This window comes from Anticarsia gemmatalis, chromosome 13, assembly GCF_050436995.1.
Source record: "Anticarsia gemmatalis isolate Benzon Research Colony breed Stoneville strain chromosome 13, ilAntGemm2 primary, whole genome shotgun sequence".
Classification (NCBI taxonomy): Eukaryota; Metazoa; Arthropoda; class Insecta; order Lepidoptera; family Erebidae; genus Anticarsia; species Anticarsia gemmatalis.
The window spans coordinates 3,404,744-3,423,560 of record NC_134757.1 but is presented as its reverse complement, the minus strand read 5'-3'; the positions used below and the strand labels follow the sequence as shown (position 1 = coordinate 3,423,560).

General features: G+C 34.4%; 1 protein-coding gene across 4 annotated transcripts in view; it reads right to left on the bottom strand.

Annotated features, from left to right (window-relative positions):
• The window catches only part of LOC142977660 (putative G-protein coupled receptor Mth-like 3), a 70,850-nt gene that overhangs the window by 27,093 nt on the left and 24,940 nt on the right, over positions 1 to 18,817 (bottom strand). Inside the window, exon 1 of one of the 4 annotated variants that reach the window (XR_012959718.1) lies at positions 3,646 to 4,032. The exons of the other annotated variants lie outside the window; for them this stretch is intronic. The gene's annotated coding sequence lies outside the window, so the exon portion shown is untranslated. Of the gene's footprint in view, positions 1 to 3,645; positions 4,033 to 18,817 lie in introns of those variants that run through there. 4 annotated transcript variants of the gene reach the window in all.

The following is an 18,817-nucleotide window of genomic DNA, read 5'->3' as shown; positions in this document are numbered from 1 at the left end:
ATAGGTATCTACTCAACTAAATTAAGGATTACAAATCATTAAATTATTATATTGTAGGTATCTTTTATCGGTAGATTTGTTTTACTTTAAAATCATTTTCTTGGCAAACAAGTTCTCAATTCACACTCCGCGATTAGGATTTGAGATTCAATAACAACGCTAAAACAAACTAGTCAGCTTTTACAAATAGCCTATTTAATGAATTAAGAATTACTTCGACTATAATGTTCGCAAAAAAATGTTAATTAGTTTAAAGTTATTCAAAAACAAGCTCATAAAAAACAGCGTGTTTTGTAGACCCTTCCTGCCGCGGTCGCTTTAAATTATAATTTTTCTACGTAAATACGAATGTGCGTCATGTTATACTTAGAAAAATGAAACATAATGAATAGGTGGCTTTAAAATTTAGAGAAATAAAAACATTAATTTAGCAGTTACTAACGTTTCCAACAATACGTCAATATGCGAGTGTATTATACACTTGCAAGCTTCATGAAACAAAAAATATTATTTCCACCGTACACCGAGTAATGAAACGAAAATTTTAGTTATTTTACTATGTTGTTATTTCTTGAAAATTATACACCAAAGTAAACAAGAAAAATAGGCTCTATTTAATAAAATTTTGTAATTTAATTGTCGCTCTACGAAAAAAATGTAAACAATCTTTGCACAACAAATGTATTCATGAAAATATACACTACAATCGTGAATACTTTCATGAAAAAACATGTATCACGAAAATAATAAATTATATATAATTAGACCCATATCACGCAATTAACACCCTCGGGAAAACGCGAAATACCTGTTATACTCATGCAAAAACTACGTACGTTTCTAATAGTCTTTGAAACCTAAACCTTAAAAATGGCTAATATATTATTCGTGAATTTATTCTTACAGGTTCAATGAGTTTCATGTCTTATTATTTTTGTTTATTCGCTGAAACTTAATGTGACCTAACAAAATAATTATACTTCCTAGCACCGATAAGAAAAAATGACTAACACAGTATAGAAACTCGTCAAATTGATTTTGAGCCCATCGCGAACAGACCGAAAGACAGACGCAGAGGACATTATTTTACCATATAGGATAGTGTTGAAAATGTACTTACTTTACGCAGGTACGTAACTAAAAATAATGGGTACAATAAATAGAATTACAGTACCTATGGGAACCTTACCAAAGGCAGTTTGTTTACAGTTCCTACGGGAAAACTATCTATCTAAAGTAACTTCACTAATTAGCTTTTCAACTTATTTATTACCTAGTAGGTACAAAATAAATAAAAGGATCTAGACACAAAGTGACCTTTATCTGATGTATAAAAATCTGCAATTAAATAGATGTATGTAGGGATATCAATGATAATGGAATTAAGATAGTTAACATATAAAATTATTGTTTCTCTATACTTAGCCCCGGTTTGACTACGTTTGAATGAGTATCAATTGACTTAATAATCAGAATTTTATCAGATGTTTTCATATATTTGCCGTCACTCTATCTACTAGTTTACTTATCAGGCACTTAACCGTAAGTCCTAAAACGAAACCTCAATCTTTTTTACTTTTTTGTCACTTTCTTATACACGACAGTTATTACCAAGAACTGGACACAAACTGTTAAAGCATATTTTTGTTATCAAAATGAATTATTTCACTGTGACATGATATGGAGGTACTCCATTAATATTATTCGCAGTAGGGTGACAACAAAACATACGACTTGTAAACATGAACGTGATCGGTGGATATTATAATTTCCCTTGAGAATTTATTTGTAAATTAATTTGATGTGCGATGACAAATAATACTTATAAATAATTCGTACTAACCAGTAGCTCAATTCTCTACAACTACTAAAAATGTCAAAATTTCGATAGCTATATAGCCGGTTGTCGGTAGTCGATAGTGGTTCATCGAGGTACTGTTCTTTATTAGTATAAAAAGGATCATCTGTACCTCAATTCTCTACTACTACCGACTACCGACAACCGGCTAGCTATCGAAATTTTGACATTTAGTATGTACTGCCAAAATGTTTCCTACGACACCCGTCAGAGGCGCTGATCAGTAGCTCGATTCTCTTTTACTACCGACTACCGACAACCGGCTAGCTATCAAAATTTTGACATTTAGTATGTACTGCCAAAATATTTCCTACGACACCCGTCAGAGGCGCTGATCAGTGCCTTGATTCTCTACTACTATCGACTACCGACAACCGGCTAGCTATCGAAATTTTGACATTTAGTATGTACTGCCAAAATATTTCCTACGACACCCGTCAGAGGCGCTGATCAGTGCCTTGATTCTCTACCACTATCGACTACCGACAACCGGCTAGCTATCGAAATTTTGACATTTAGAATGTACTGCCAAAATATTTCCTACGACACCCGTCAGAGGTGCTGATCAGATCTTTATACAAAATTTCTCGATGACAGGTCGGTTGTCGGTAGTCGATAGAGAGAATTGAGCTACTGTATAGAAATCATACCTATTTATTAAACCTACTTCTACTTATTGTTGCGTATAAACTTCTCCTCAATACACCATTTCTATGATCCTCCACTCTCATCCATTCCAGTCTTATAACTCCCATAGGAAGATACTGTTCATCAATTCAAAAAATAACTTAATCTTTTATTTGAGCTGTTTAAATCAGTCTAATACTATGTGAATTTTCCATTTTTTTCGTACCAAATACATTTGAAACAGACTTTTCATAAGCTCTTAAAACGCTTCTACCGGGCAAATAAGACAAATCTGAACAGTCGTAAAAATACTGAAATACGCAGAGTGGTACGTGACTACGTTCACAAAAAAATTCAAGTTCTTATTCAGGCAAAATGCACATTCAAAAATAATAACGTATGTTTTATTATCTTTTAACCTTGAGACATGATTACAAACAGAGACAATTCTTCTTCGAGCCTAACTAAAATGCCATACTTTAGTCGTTATATATTATCTGGACATTTCACAAAGAGTAGCTGATTTGACTGCCAATGAAGTAGCCTATTACGTCCATGACGTTATGGAGTAAATAACACTGAGCGTCTTCTGGCGCCTAGCAATAATATGATAGTTAAGCGTATGAAAACTTTGACGACTTCTAAACCTACTTAATATTATGCTGTTTATGTGGCGCGATCGGTAGTGTATCCGACTGTTGATCATAATATGGTCTTGGGTTCCCGTATCGAGAAAATTTTGGTATTTTCTAAATTCTTATTAGAATATTTCCTAAAAGTAGTCCAGGCGACACTTATAATAGGAATAACGGCACTTTGACGAAGTGTGCAGTACCACCAACCCATCCTATACCGTATCAGAGCCAGTTGCGCTTATCGGCCGGTTAAAATATTTGAGGTGTTCATTCTATAAATAGGCGACCGCATAGTGGTATTTAACCTGAGCGTCTCCGTACTTCGCAGGACACTTAAAACTTCGGTCCTAGTTGTTCTCGAATAAGATAGCAGTTGTGAAGCCATGTCAAAGGTCTTTTGGGCGGCTTGAAAAGCTTTGACACTAAATAAAGACACTAGACTAACCGTAGGTACGATAAATGAATAAATGTAGGGAAGAAAATCAGGCGCAGAACAACATACAAACAAAAAACGTGCACACTTACCTCAAGCAGATGAAAGAAAGCACCTTCTCGCGCTATGAAATATATAGTATTTTTGAACTGACTACAATTCATAGCCTTATACTTGACATCGAAGTTTCTCATATCGAAATCTATCTTTTCATCAAGATCAGGTCTCACCGATCTATACACATTTGGTTCAAACGGGGCATCGTAATCTATGCATGTTTTATTCTTCTTTAAGAACACCATACCCGGATTACAACACTTAACCAATGTTGCACTCTTAGTAGCAGTATCACTCAATCTCTCGGCAACAATTTGCGTACTGTTCAAGTCTGATAACACGCGTGACGTCATCACAAATATCAGTGACAATGAGAACCACATTTTAGTTGAACCTGTTTGTGACTCACTCTGTTTACAAATAAGTTATTTGAGAAACATAATATGTTATATATTATTTCTAATGAATATATTTTAATATCTATAAATCTTTAATATGTCAAACAAATCGCAATTTAAAACAAACTGTGTTATTAACACCATTTATGTCTAATGAACGGCTGGATAGATTTTCGTGACCGTTTTTTTTATCATCAGGCTAGTCTTTCTTCCAACTATGTTGGAGTCGATTTCCAGACTCACCGGATGCAGCTGAATACTAGGGTTGTACATAGAGCGACTGCCTATCGTATCTCCACAACCCAGTTACCCGGGTTATAACACGATATGGGTTTGGTTCCAAATATTAGTAATTCCAAAGTGCTATTAGTTTTAGATATTTCTTGAACTATCATAAATCAAAGAGATATTAAACACTTAGACCAGCTACTTACGAACAATGCCGACCAATATATTGTATCAACACATGCTACAATGATCATAATAATATTTTATCTTAATTGCTTGTAAACAGCACATGTTGAAGTACATCTGCATGTGCGAAATACGTAATATTTCATCGTAAATAATAAATATATCACAATAATATACTAGATTCTGATCAAGATTTTTTTGTTATTGTCAAAAATTAACATAACTTTATTTCTTTTAACAAGATATTATAATATCGCTCTGCAAAATTTTACCCGAAAGGTTCCGTTATTTTAAAGACAAAAAAGGTCAAACAAACATACTCTATGTTTATACTAATAATATTAAGTGCATGTTGTGTGAAATACCGCTATCAAAAACCGTGATTTAATTAAAACTTCTTGAAATAATTTAAAGTTTAAGTCTCAGCCGCTCAAGTAGAAGTTTAGAAAACTAAACTTTTTTGGAAAGTTAACAAAACGTCTTAAGTAGTTTTTCTATAGAATTGCCAATTTTAAATACTATTTACGATACGTTAAACAAAAAGTAAAAAAAACAATCAAAAAATCTATCCAGACAATCTACGAAAAAATTCAAAATCACAAAATTAAACCAAACTCAGATAACTTCTTCGTAATTAACCAAACTACTTTATAATCGTTATCATAAACAGTCACAGCACTACAACACAGATAGATTGCACCTTTGATACAACTAGGAGTTTCTCCTCGAAAACAGGTATTAGACTAACGCGATAACCGTTATACGCGATGTTCCAGGACGCGATACAAACAACGACTGGCCGGCAACGCCTCCGAAATTCTGTACTGTTAAAACAAATTAATTGAATATCGATAATGGACGATATCATACAAGAATGCCGATGACATTAAACTATTATTAAGAATGCAAACTTTTGTCCTTGTTAAGACAACGGTGAGAAATGGACGCGAGTGACAGAAGACTGACGCAAAAGGGGGGACTTCCACTCTACCGTGGGTTGAAAGAACCTGCAAGTGAAGTTTATTTATAAGTCAGAATTCTGTATTCCGTTCTATTTTTTACATGACACGAAACAGAGGTTTTATTTTGCACATAGATACTATCGAGTTATATCGATAAAAAACCACAGCAGGCTTAACCGTGGACTTAGCTATGAGAATGTCTTCAATAATATATTTATAGATATGTTAAGTATTAATAGTGGTAATTGTCACTTGCTTTGCTGAAGGTAAACATCGTCGACCTTTCAAGTCTGAGTTCTAGAAACCGGTTTTGATGGAATGCAAAAACTTGTGATCAGCTAAACTCAAGGCCTATTTTTAGGTTTCTACAAAAAAGTTTGTTGTACTATATTTGATCTTGTTTATATTATTAAATGGTAAGTGTGCATATAGAGCAATCTCTGTTGCCGCTTTAATTTTTGCAGAAGCTTTTTGGGAATGCTCCAGTTTTTTATTACAGGGATTTTTTTATGTTTTTGTTTACACGCAGATGAAATTACAGGCCTTAGTTTTGTATATAATTCATTCGTAAAAAACATAGGCCGTTTGATGATCTTGCTTTATTCACTCTTTTAAATTGCCAGATGAAATACAAACTAATAATAAGATACAACAAAGAAAAAAATTAAAGCAAGTAGGTGTACGTTCTCCGAAGCACGGAAAAATACTATCTATCCACGAAATATTGTTACCAAGACATAAATCAATGATGTTTACAAATATATCGACACTTCAGCAGCTCAATTTTTTGCACTGGCAATCGAGTAACGACAGTTTGACATTTAAAATGTCCTGCAAATATAGTTCCTATGCCACTCGCTAGAGGCGCTGATCTGATTTTCATATTACATTTCTCGATAGCTAGCAGGCTGTTGATAGTCGATAGTGGTAGAGAATCGCACTACTGAACTAATTACCTCATAAAGAATACAATATAACGAAATTAGTTTCTTACACCCACATTGTTGCAGACGGTCCAATCAATCTATTTAACCTGCGCACCTTCCCATTGACAGTGACAAGTATTAATATCGTGTCACTGGCGACATAGAAAGTCCATTTTAATTTTCATCTAATTTTAAAAATGTCGTTTACGTCATTGCTTTCTGCATTACAAGGGGTGTTGCAATATGCACTTATGGTGTTTTCGATCTACGCCTACTTACAGTAGGTACCTAAAAGCACTCTTTTTGTTCTTTATTGATATACGACATTATCTTATCTTGTAGTTATGTTTACACAATCATGAGATTAGAGGCCATGGATAGGTCAAAAAGGTGACAAGCGTAAAATCTGAAATATGATAAATGACTTTCAGCTATACAAAAGAAATACTTCGATTGTATTAAGTTGGTACTATAGTAAAAATCAAAATCAAATCATAGGTCAAGTGCTGACACTTATGATAGTCAATGATACAGAAAGTGAATTTACCGCCAGATCGGAATATAGGGCCAATGGAAAGAGCTGGCAAGAAACTCCTGGCCACTCTTTTTAACCGCCAAATGTTTTTAACAATATGATTTATTTATATTACAAAGACCGATTTTATATAAATTGGCCTTCCCCGTCTTTGTCTACCTACTACTACTTATCTACGTTCATAGACGTGTCCAGTCCAATCGAGATGGCGAAGAAAAAGATTTAATTAATTCCCACTCGGTTCGCAGCCCTAACAGAGTCTACCTACCTCGAGTTTACTTGTAAATTAGATAGAAATGCACCAACCTACTTATAAAACAGGTCAAACAGTAGGTTGATTGCAATTAACACATTTCTTTCTTTGAAAATTGCTCTCATTTGCATAACACTGGCCATTGAACTAGGAGTTAAAAAAAGAAAAAGAAAAACATACAATGACGGTTATCTTAAGAGAGCTTTCACACGGGGCGATTTCCAGTGCATAAGCTTCTTCTCTCATATTTCTATGACGGCGTCTGTCAAATGTTGCAAAAAATATACGGGGAAAATAGAGACAGGTATTGAAAATCGACCGGTGTGAAAACACTTAATTCCGATATTCGAATAATTGTAGCAATGACGTAATTAATTATAGTCTTTCATCTTTTGTATAAATATTTTTATTATTTCAGGTGGCGATGAGTTAGGAATATACGTTATTTTGGATGAATGTCGGGAAACTGCCGAAGTCGCCTGTAGCGCGATCTCCTGTACTTGAGATTATGAAACATTGACCGTTTCACATTTAAAATTCACTTGAAGATTCGTTCCTACAAAAAAACACGTCGGGGGCACTGATAATTTTTTCATACAATATTTCTCGATAACTATTCGGTTCTTTGAAAGTAGATAGCAAGAAGGAATTGCCTCCCTCGTTTTTTTTGCTTTGAAATGTCCTGGTTCAAAACGCTTTTAATTATTTACCCCCGGTTTCTGAGATACATTTAGCGGTAGTTAATCTATTCAATAGCGTTAAAACTCATATAAAAAACGTTATTGAATGGATAAACTACCGTTAAATGTACTCAGAAACGTGGCATTAATCATTTTAATCTCTTATTGACTATTGATAAGGTATTTTTTTTTTTTTAATAACCCATATCTGTCCCACTGCAGGGCAATGGTCTCCTCCCAAACGAGGGGGAGGGGTTAGGCCTTGAGTCCACCACGCTGGCCAAGTGCGGGTTGGGGACTTTGCATGCCCTCAATAAATGTATTAAACAAATTTTAGGTATGCAAGGTTTCCTCACGATGTTTTCCTTCACCGTTGGAGCACGTGATAATTATTTCTAATACACACATAACTTCGAAATCATTGGTGTGTTGCCTCGGATTCGAACCTGCGACCACTTGCGTGGGAGGTGCCAACTTAAACCACTCGGCTATCACTGCTCACTGATAAGGTATACCTATTTAAAATGAAGTCACGATTCACTACTTGTATAATACAGAAGGCACCTGGTTCTAAGAACTAGTAAAGTTCTGTGGCGATGCAAACAAAGTAGGCGTTCTACATAAAGATTTTCATTATAATTACATTGGCACGCAGATTTAAATAGCCATTTTAACCTTTTTTATTTAATATAGGGTGCGGTGTCTAGTGTATAGTTTAATTCATTTATGTACTTAGTGTTTAGTAATCCTTAATGGTTTGCAAAAATGTTATTTTTTCATAAAACAGACATTTTCCGCGCAATTGCTCTTTTGTCGAGGGGACTTTTACAAACATACAATCAACGGACACAAAGACAACCAGACCCGAAACAAATATTTTTGAATCTCAAAACTATTTATTCCGTGTGGTAATCGAACCCACGCATTCCAGACGCGCTGGTAGTGGCGTTGCGACCACCTCAACTACTGATTTTAAGGGAAGGGGGGTCTAGTAATACTACGCGTTACTATACTTACCTTAGTAAAAGGCATGACTTCATTGGATGAATAATAATTATAGGGACAGAATGCACTAGAAATTGTTATTGGAGAGAGGCTTCCCCAGCCTCGCACATCTCAAGAATCGGTCTGTACAATTTACTATGACTATAAGTCGAAGCTAATTTTATAGTTGAGATAGACTAGTTTAGCTACAGTCCGTGGCTCCATTCGCGTGGAAAGCTTTCCTGAAGTAAAAAACATCACATGTATGCCCGGTTTCTGAGTACATTTAGCGGTAGTTTATCTATTCAATAACGTTTTTAGTATGAGTTTCAACGCTGTTGGATAAATAAACTATCGCTAAATGTACTTCAGAAACCGGGGGTAGTAATTTAGGATGTTATTACACAGAGTTTAAGAATTTATAATGTGCTGTATTTCATCAAATTGCACTTAGCACTTAGGAGTTTAGCGTAAAAGAATAACAAACATCCATACATCCAAACCAATTTTCAAATTTATGATATCAGTAGGATTTTCTTATTAACCGCTAATACCTATTCGTAAATAAATAAATATTATGTACGATTATGTTGCCTATGTATTACTTTATTTAAAGACACCTCATAATATTCAGCAATCCCTGATTTAATGTAGGTCATTCTAAAACACATTTAATGTTAACTTTTAGGTTTGACGTCAAAACTTTATTGTTCTGGGAAGAAGCCTTAGGCTTAGTTTGAAATAAAATATTCGTATTAAAGCACAGTCACGGTTACATGATGTTCATTTTCATAGAAAATGCTTTAGTAAAGGTATGAGTAAGTTTTTAAACGGCTGTAGATTTGTCTTTAATTAAGACTGGTAAAGTAGCATTAATACTCTGACCGTGGAATTTAACTATTATTCACCGTAAGTTTTTGTTCAACGATATCGTTTCAACCACAAAGCCATAAAAGAGTAATAGAGCTTTCGTATATAAAATAATTTCATCCCACATATGTAATTCTTACCCAGTGGAGAAATTATCTGTGGTAGAAAGTACAGAGAAACATAATTAACTTAATGGATTTATTTGATTTTTTCTACCCAGCTTTTTTTGGTCTTTGCCTACCCCTATTGAGAGTGCAGTGACTATTTATGCAAGTTTGAACTTTAGCATTTATAACAGAAGTAGGACGCGTAAGTAAAATGAAGTGAATGACCCAAAAAGTGCAAACATCGAGGATTGCACATAGTTACATCAACTTACAACTTAGTCATTATACATATGACTGCAATTTGCCATAATGCCGTAATCATATAATATTTCAGTATAACAAAATTTTGGATGTTCGTTTGGGTGTTTATTACTAAATCACGCCAAAACTTATAAACGGATTTTGATAATATTTAGTATAAACATAGTTTTTAATCTACTATTTTTATCTACATGGGATAAGTACTTTTTATCCCGGACAATTTTACGCAGACGAAGTTACTAGCAAAAGCTATAGACAGAAAACTCAGTGGAGAGTCTGGAAAACCACGACTGATCTATAATATAATTTAGGTATCGATGTATTGGACAAACGCTGCAGCAAACAGGTGACTGACCGCTGCATAAACAAATGAATTTCATTCTAAACTTAAAATTTTGTATATTTCGTACCTCGCATACAAGGCTCTACTAAATTGTCCGACTATTATTATAGTGCTTCTTGCAACTGTACCAATTTTAATAAACCTTTATATTACAATGCGGCAACCAATTGTTCACGACAGTGCACTTCCTATTCGAACTCGAAGTGAAAGTTCGTTAAACATGTTCGAACGCGGATGAACACGATATCCGGGTTTATTCAGGAACTTATTTATTTAGACTACAGTTAATAGTCCAATGAAAACGGCCGAGTAATTAATTATAAAGAACGTATTTATTAAGTAATCATGTCTTTTGACGAAAGCAGATGAGTGCTCATTTGTTTCACAATATTGGTTTTTGTGTTTAGGAAATATATGCTCTAACGGTGAACGAAATCACCGTGAGGAACCTTGCATGCCTAAAATTTGTTCAATACATATATTGAGAGCATGCAAAGTGCCTAACCCGCACTCGGCCAGCGTGGTGGACTCGAGGCCTAACCTCCCCTTCGTTTGGGAGGACACTCTTGCCCTGCATTGGGACAGGAATGGGTTATTAAAAAAAACATACTAATTCAATTAACACTACATATTATATATACGTTCTAATGTCATTGTTCATTTAAGTTATACTGTTTACAAATTGCAAGACTAGCTTACATAATAAGTAATCTTTTGGTTCAGCAACTTGAAGACATAAAGGCCAAGGCTGAACAAGTAGTGAGTTACGGTTACGCAAATACTTGCTAACATGATGTTTTGTTTTGTAACTTCTGTTTAAAGAACATTGATTTATTTGAGCCCTCGAGGCGAAGTTTTGCTTTTGTCGTTGCCATCTGATGGAATGTTCTTGAATTTGTATATTAAGCTCGTTATTGCGTATAGGTTCGTCTCTTGGAAGAAGAGTTGGACTGGACATTGAACTCAAAAAGTGCTATGTATGGAGTTTGAATTCATTGAAAAATAAACTGTATATCGTGCATACACTTGTTCACTATTATAGAATGTAACTGTCCCGGCTTGGGACAGTCTTTAAATAAACAATTACATATATGTATAAATACATAAAATCATGCCTTCTTCCCCTGGATGGTCTGAGACCAGTGAACTCCACTTGGTACGATACTTACAAACTTATTTTGCTTTATTTACATATATAGCTTGTCATAAAGGGAGATACAGTTCCAAATTCTCTTATCATGTAGTTGACTACTTTAGTCTCAGGTCATTGCGAAAATTACAGGAAATTATATTAAATTAATTATAATAATAAAGCAGTGATAGCCGAGTGGTATAAGTTGACACCTCCCACGCAAGTGGTCGCAGGTTCGAACCCGAGGCAACACACCAATGACTTTTCGAAGTTAAGTGTGTATTAGAAATAATTATCACATGCTCCAACGGTGAAGGAAAACATCGTGAGGAAACCTTGCATGCCTAAAATTTGTTTAATACATTAATTGAAGACATGCAAAGTCCCCAACCCGCACTTGGCCAGCGTGGTGGACTCAAGGCCTTACCCCTCTCTCATTACGGGAGGAGACCCTTGCCCAGCAGTGGGACATTAATGGGTTAAATTTATTTATTTATTATAATTATAATAAAATTTGTAATAAAACGATTATAAATTAATAATTATGATTCTACTACAGTCTACGTAGCAACCTTTCAGCTTGTCTGTGGTTTTTTCCTTTACATCATAAATTAATTTATTATGAATAGTGTAACGCGTTGTTAGTAAAAACATTTGATTTATAAAAAATAATTCTATGTATACGTAACAAAAAATGTAAACAGTATTTGCGTAAAATCCGAATTAATTGTATATTTTTTGTTGAGGCCTTATATAGTAAATAGTTTTGGGTATTTACGGGTCAATAGGGCGCGAAGCTATTGATTGATAGATGATTATTTAATTTTGATACAAAAAATAACAGACTAGTTCGAGTCAGACTCGCGCTCGAAGGGTTACCTACCATTATTTATAAAAACGGCAAAAGTATCTGTTGTATGGCAGCCCCCTTACATATTTATATTATTTCTGATTTTACTATTTATTTTTAAAGCGGCAACAGAAATACCTTATCTGTGAAATACTTCAAATATCTAACTATCACGGTTCATGAGATGCAGCTCGGTGAAAGATAGACAGACAAAATTATTAGTAATAGGGTCCTGATTTTACATTTTCGGTACGGATCCCTATAAATTAGTATATAGTAACGTAGGAATATTTTTGTGATATTTCATATAATTAAATTTAAGGTGTTAATTGAGATACCGACTCGAAATTTTCCGCATTTTTTTGCACGGCGTCAGTTTCAACGCTTTAAGTCGGCTTCACCACTTATGAATAAGATTTTTTTCAGTTCTTCTTTCATACATTTATTGCTGCTCTTGAAGCTGTGTTGGTCGACTGGTACAAGTTGGCACCTCCCGCGCAAATGAAAGACTTTTTGAGGTTACTCTAACAGCGAAGTAAAACATCGTGATGAAACCTTGCATGCCTAAAATTTAAGCACGCAAAGTCCCCGACCCACTCTTGGCCCGCGTGATAGACTCAAAGCCTAACCCGTGATTAGGAATGGGATGGCAATCCCAGCAATGGGACAGTAAACAGAAAAAACGAGTTAAAAACCATTTGTAAGGGTCTTTGACCCTACAACTTTCATTATTGTACTCGTATTAGTCAACAGGTAAACTATTAGAAGTTTGATGACGGATACTTTAATCATATACTCGGTAAGTGCGTAAACAGGTAGGCCGACTTTTCGTCTTTCATGAACAATTACGTGCATATTATACAATAATAATGTTATTTTCTTTTCCTTTAATCCGTTCATGATGTAACAGGGTGTTAAGGAAATGAGTAAGCCGAGTTATGACCGGCTTGCACAGTTCTTGTGCTTGTTTCCTTTTCATTTTCCTTTCGTATAGGTAGCAGTCAATCGAGTGTAGGTAGATAAATGTTGTTTCAACCGAACCTAAACCTATAACAAGACTTTAACTAATGTTACTTCACTACAATGTATAAAGCATAGTTTCTTGCCTCGTCTGTCCCATTGTTTAGATCTCTAAAACTACGCAGCAGTAATGATGAGGTTTCTTTAAAGATAGGGTGATTCGAAAGAAAGGTTCATGTTTAAAAGTTGTGAAGGTTTCTTAGTAAAATAACTGTTTAAACCGGGCAACGCCGGGACTAATCGCTAGGTAGTCATAACTTTTAAAATGTTGCGTTGCTTGTTTGGTGCCTAATATTTTACGGGAATCAAAGAACACACTGGCCTGGTCACAGGCTGACGGACAGCCTTAAACCTCAGGAAATTCAAGGTGAAATGTATGATATTTTAATGCTATTTTCTTCAGAAGCGCAGAGTTGTTTTCGTTGTATAACAAATCGTCGATCACCTGCCTTGATATAAGTTTTATAAATCAGTGCACGGTCAATTAGTGTTTGATTTGTTGTTCTTATGGTTTGTCTGGTTTTTGTTCACAAATACATACTGAATTAAAAGATAATTTATTATTATTTAACCAAACACTGAGTGCATAACAGTTCTCTCGTGTGAAATAGAAGGCTACGTGTTCAAATACACGTCGGGATCACCAATGTCGAATCAATTTTGCTATCAGATTATTTAATTTTATTATTTAATGAATGAATATGAAATGAACAGTGATTCTTATTACTATACGACCTAAGTGAGATCGTGTAGGTGACGCCGAAATAACACATGGTTGCGCCTGAGTACAAAAAAAGACATAGGGTCAGTACTGCGAACCTACCACTATTGACTACCGACAATCGAATTAGCTATCGAATTATTTTGTATGATAATCTGATCAGCGCCTCTAGCGGGTGACATAGAAACAACTTTTGGAGTACATTTTAATGTCAAACTCTCGGGACTCGATAGTACAGACAGTCCAAAATCGGGCTACAGCAGTATCCTTACACTGGCATAAGATCGAGAACCAAAGTGGTATGTATGCTTATATATACTTGGTCATATTCATGGTCTCTCCCAAACTCTACCATCTGTCTGTATCACCAAAGAACTCCCACCAATCTTGAAGGAACAATTATAACAGTTCAATCGGATAATATAACTATGACATATTTTCAGGAAGCATTCCAATCAGTCCACTTAACAATCATATCATAGAAGTTAGAACTCGTTAAGAAAACATCGCAAGTCGCAACAGTGGCTTACAGAATTGTATAATAAGTGTTAATAATAGCATAGTGTTCTGGGTATTTCCTAGATAATTATAGTCAATTGAGACAACATCTAACCGCATGTATAATTTGATGTTAATTGTGATACACTAGTTATAGTGGCGCTCGCGCATCTTATTACCGCGCTTGGAATTTTCTAAGAATAACTTTATTGAAACTATCGTAACTATTTACGTTCAACGTCATAGATGTGTGCATTGACACGTTTCAAAAGATTTTTTTTTGTTGTATATTAACTACCAAATAATTTTACAACCACTGCACTTCGTTTGTTGATCAATAGCGATAGAGCGGTGAGGTGTTCACAAGCCCTTCTTCTTCTTATCGTATGCTTAGTGATAAACCTAGTGTCAAAGTTGTTCAAGCTGCCCAGAGGCCTTCGACGTGGCTTAAAGACTATTATCCTGACTGGCAACAACGGGGACCGACATTTTACGTGTGGTCACATGCCCTTACCAATTAATACACCAAGTTACGTTAAAGTTTTATGATGACAATATTAACGTAAATCATTGGTCAGATTCAAGTAATTACCATTATTATCACTGGTTGAATTCGCAGCTTTAGAAACATCTTTTGTGAGTAGGTATATGAGTGTGAATCAATAGCAGTGAATATTTTTGGACGAAGTGTTTTATTTGATTTATTCTAGAGAAGAAGTTGATAAACACGATTGTTTGTTTCGGCCCAGTAAGAAGAAAATTATTTCCGTCCGGTTCCTACATACAACATTTAACAATAACACAGACATTTTCATTCTTGGTACAATACATTTTTCCTTAATATTAATTATCATTTATAATTAACATAGCTTGTCGGTTACTTTACCTAGACCTTAGTGGTTTTATAACAAGTAGCTATTGTTGACGTCTTTGACAAACCTCAAAAATCTATCATTAACTATTTTAAATAATTACTTAGTCTTATAAGGTTAACTAGCTGACCCGCGGTTTTGTTCACATGCTAAGTGACATCTCTTATTTCAACTGCCCATGACTGCTTGGCCACCAGGGCGCTGCCTTGAGGAGTGAAAAAACGGACAAATAATAACCAATAGAATTGCACAAAATCTCCACCAATTAATATCTCTTTATCAGTTAGTATTTTTCCGTTTATTCACACCGCAACTTCGCTTTAGGCTATAAAGGATGTCTTTAAAAACAACACCCTATGTCTCTTTGTCCTAGGTCTTTAGCTAACTTAATCCGAAATATCATCAGATCAATGATGGCGTAAAAAACAAATATATTTCTGGATTTATATTTAGTAAAGATCCCATTATTTATATCTATGAGGTAAATACCTATAATATACTATAATTTCCTAATATTAGTCGTAAATGATTCATTTATTTCGTAAAGAATGACGGTTTAGACGTCATTGACCTATATTAATGATATTTAATTGGTAGAGTACCCGATTAATGTGGAACAATGCAAAGAGGAAATAAGACTACTAGGTATTAGGTATGACGATAGAATAAAATAGAAGTATAAAAATAACCTATTACCTACCTACTATTACTGTTTGTTTGTTTGTCGTATAGTGGTCAACCTAGTGTCAAAGTTGTTCAAGCCGCCCGAGAAGCCTTTGACGTGGCTTAACGACTGTTATCTTAGTAGGCAACAACCAGGACCAACTTTTAACGTGCCCTCCGAAGCACGGAGACGCCCAGTACAAATACCACTATGCGGTCACCCATCTACGGAATGACCGCGCTAATGGTTGCTTAACCCACAAATCGTTTACCGACCGGTGAGCGCAATTGGCTGCCTACTATTACAAATACTATTATTGCTTGGCTTTAGTATTTAAAAGAAAGGATCCTAAGTGAAAAAGTTTATGAATGGATTTTGTAACTATTACTCTAGGAGGTACACTACAAAATATGACTTTCCCACCACTTCGTACTGCATTACAATATCAGAAAGTAAAAAAAAAGACTTTTTATATTGTGAAAAATCTAAAACCAATCAAAACGCATATCTTACGTCTTCAATCTTAAATAATTGAAACGAAAGGAAAAACATCGCAAAGTACATGAGTAAAAGCTTTAAATACAGTTAATATGAATAGCATATTAAGTAGCGTCACCTAGTAGCACTAAGCGTAAACGTCAAACTTTATATTAACTGCTTCTTTATGCACAGACTAGATGGCAGTACTTGTATTTTTTAAATGTATTTTTGAGTTCATAAATAATTAATAGTTTTCATATTTTTAAGTTATACGCCGGTATAAAAACCTAGTGTTATAATTTGTAATGTTCCTTTAAAAGGTGTATAGCATAATTGCTTCTCTACATATTGCTAAATTAGTTAGTCAGGCGCTTAATAAATTAAAAAATTATAATTCTAGTCACTAACTTGTATTTAACATATTAAAAGAAGGAATATTACTTCAAATCCTGAATGATAGTCACCCCAGTTAAAATACATTTAATTAATTTAAGTAATTGCTTAAAAGCAAGAAGTGGTATGAGAATAACACAATTATAAATTAACATGAATTGTAGTAACCTACCACGCAATTAATGACGTGACGTGTCGTTTACATACAAGCTTATACCCGTGGCTCTACCTTAACATATTTTTCACTGACACTAATAATAAAGACTGGAGTTTGATTTCGAACACAATATGGTCAAAAAGTTCTTCGTACAGAAATGGAACCTACTTAAGTACTTTTTGATTTTCATTCCAAACCTACTTAACTCTACAATTTACGTTATTTTATAATACCGTTCCACTATAAAATATGATGTATTGCACAATGATTGACGCTTAAAATTAATATTGTGCAATATTTGAAACATATTTTTCAATTTTATTACGCAAACTCATTACGTTACATGAATGCAGATTTAGAGGCGGCCTTTCAACAATAAAATTACTGGTAAAAACCACGCAAAATATAATAAAATTGAGATAATCTTGTATACAAATATTAGCGTGATACACACATAAAATAAGGAAAACAAGCTGAGTGTTGGCACAGGCTGAATACAAGCAATTTAATACATATTTAGGTCAAGATCAGTGTTACGAAGAATCTCAGACTTATTTTCACATTCTCAGAATAGTGTGACCGTAATCCTACTAATAGTATAAAGACGAAAGTTTGTTTGGATGAATGTTTGATACTCTTTCATGCCAAATGTATTGATGAATAGAATTGGTCTGTCCTAAATTGTTTAAATAAATAAGTATCATTGGGTAACTTACACATAGTCATTTGATTCCAAATTAAGAAGAGCTTGTACTTTGGTTCCCAAATAACTGATAAATATACTTATAAGTTTCTAAATACATACTTGTATAGATAAATTAACAACCAGGATAAGAACAGATACTCTTAATTGTCACACAAATATTGGTCCAAGGTGGGATTCGAACCGACCACACGCGGCGCTACCACGTTAACCACTGCGCCAAACGTGCAGTTACTAGCTAGTTTTTACTATAAATATGGGACAAAGTTGAAGGCTTAAATTAGAACCAGCAGGGTCTCTCTATCAAATTTACATTATTATTATAGGTATTAGTACAAAAGTGTTTTCCTTATTCCTTGTTTTCTGTTAAGAATTTGGCTAAATAGTTTGTTTTTGCGGTTTTTTTAATAACAGCATAGGCTGGTTTATATTCGTTATGATTAGTTATAGCTGGGAAAACTCAAGGTTTGTTAGTCATTCTTGCGTCAGATATTAAGAAACATCAAATAAGTTTACTTTAGCAATCATTTTGACTAATGACAAATAGCTGGAATTGATTGGTGACGTACCGACAGTCATTTAATTGCACTCAGTCTAACCGCAAAGACTAAATTGAGAGCTCGTGAAGCTTCAGGTAACGTTAAGTACTTACAAAGGCGGATGCATGTATTCTGTAGTTAAATTATCTGTACTAAAGTAATATATTATCTTTATTTAAATATGTGTAAAGTTTTAAATGTAAAAGGCCAGCTTGGACTTCTACACTTATGTATATGAAAAGCATCTCTAAATTGTAAGTTAGTGAACTTGAATGTCATGCTGCCATTATTACGCTCGGCAAACAGTGACAAGACTTTTAATTTTAAGTGATGCTTAATTTTATATCACGAGACTTAAGTGTTACTTTAAACTGAGAATCACTTGAGTATTTGGCCATTACCTCGATGTGTAATTTTGATTCACTTCAAAGTTCAAATTGTGGCC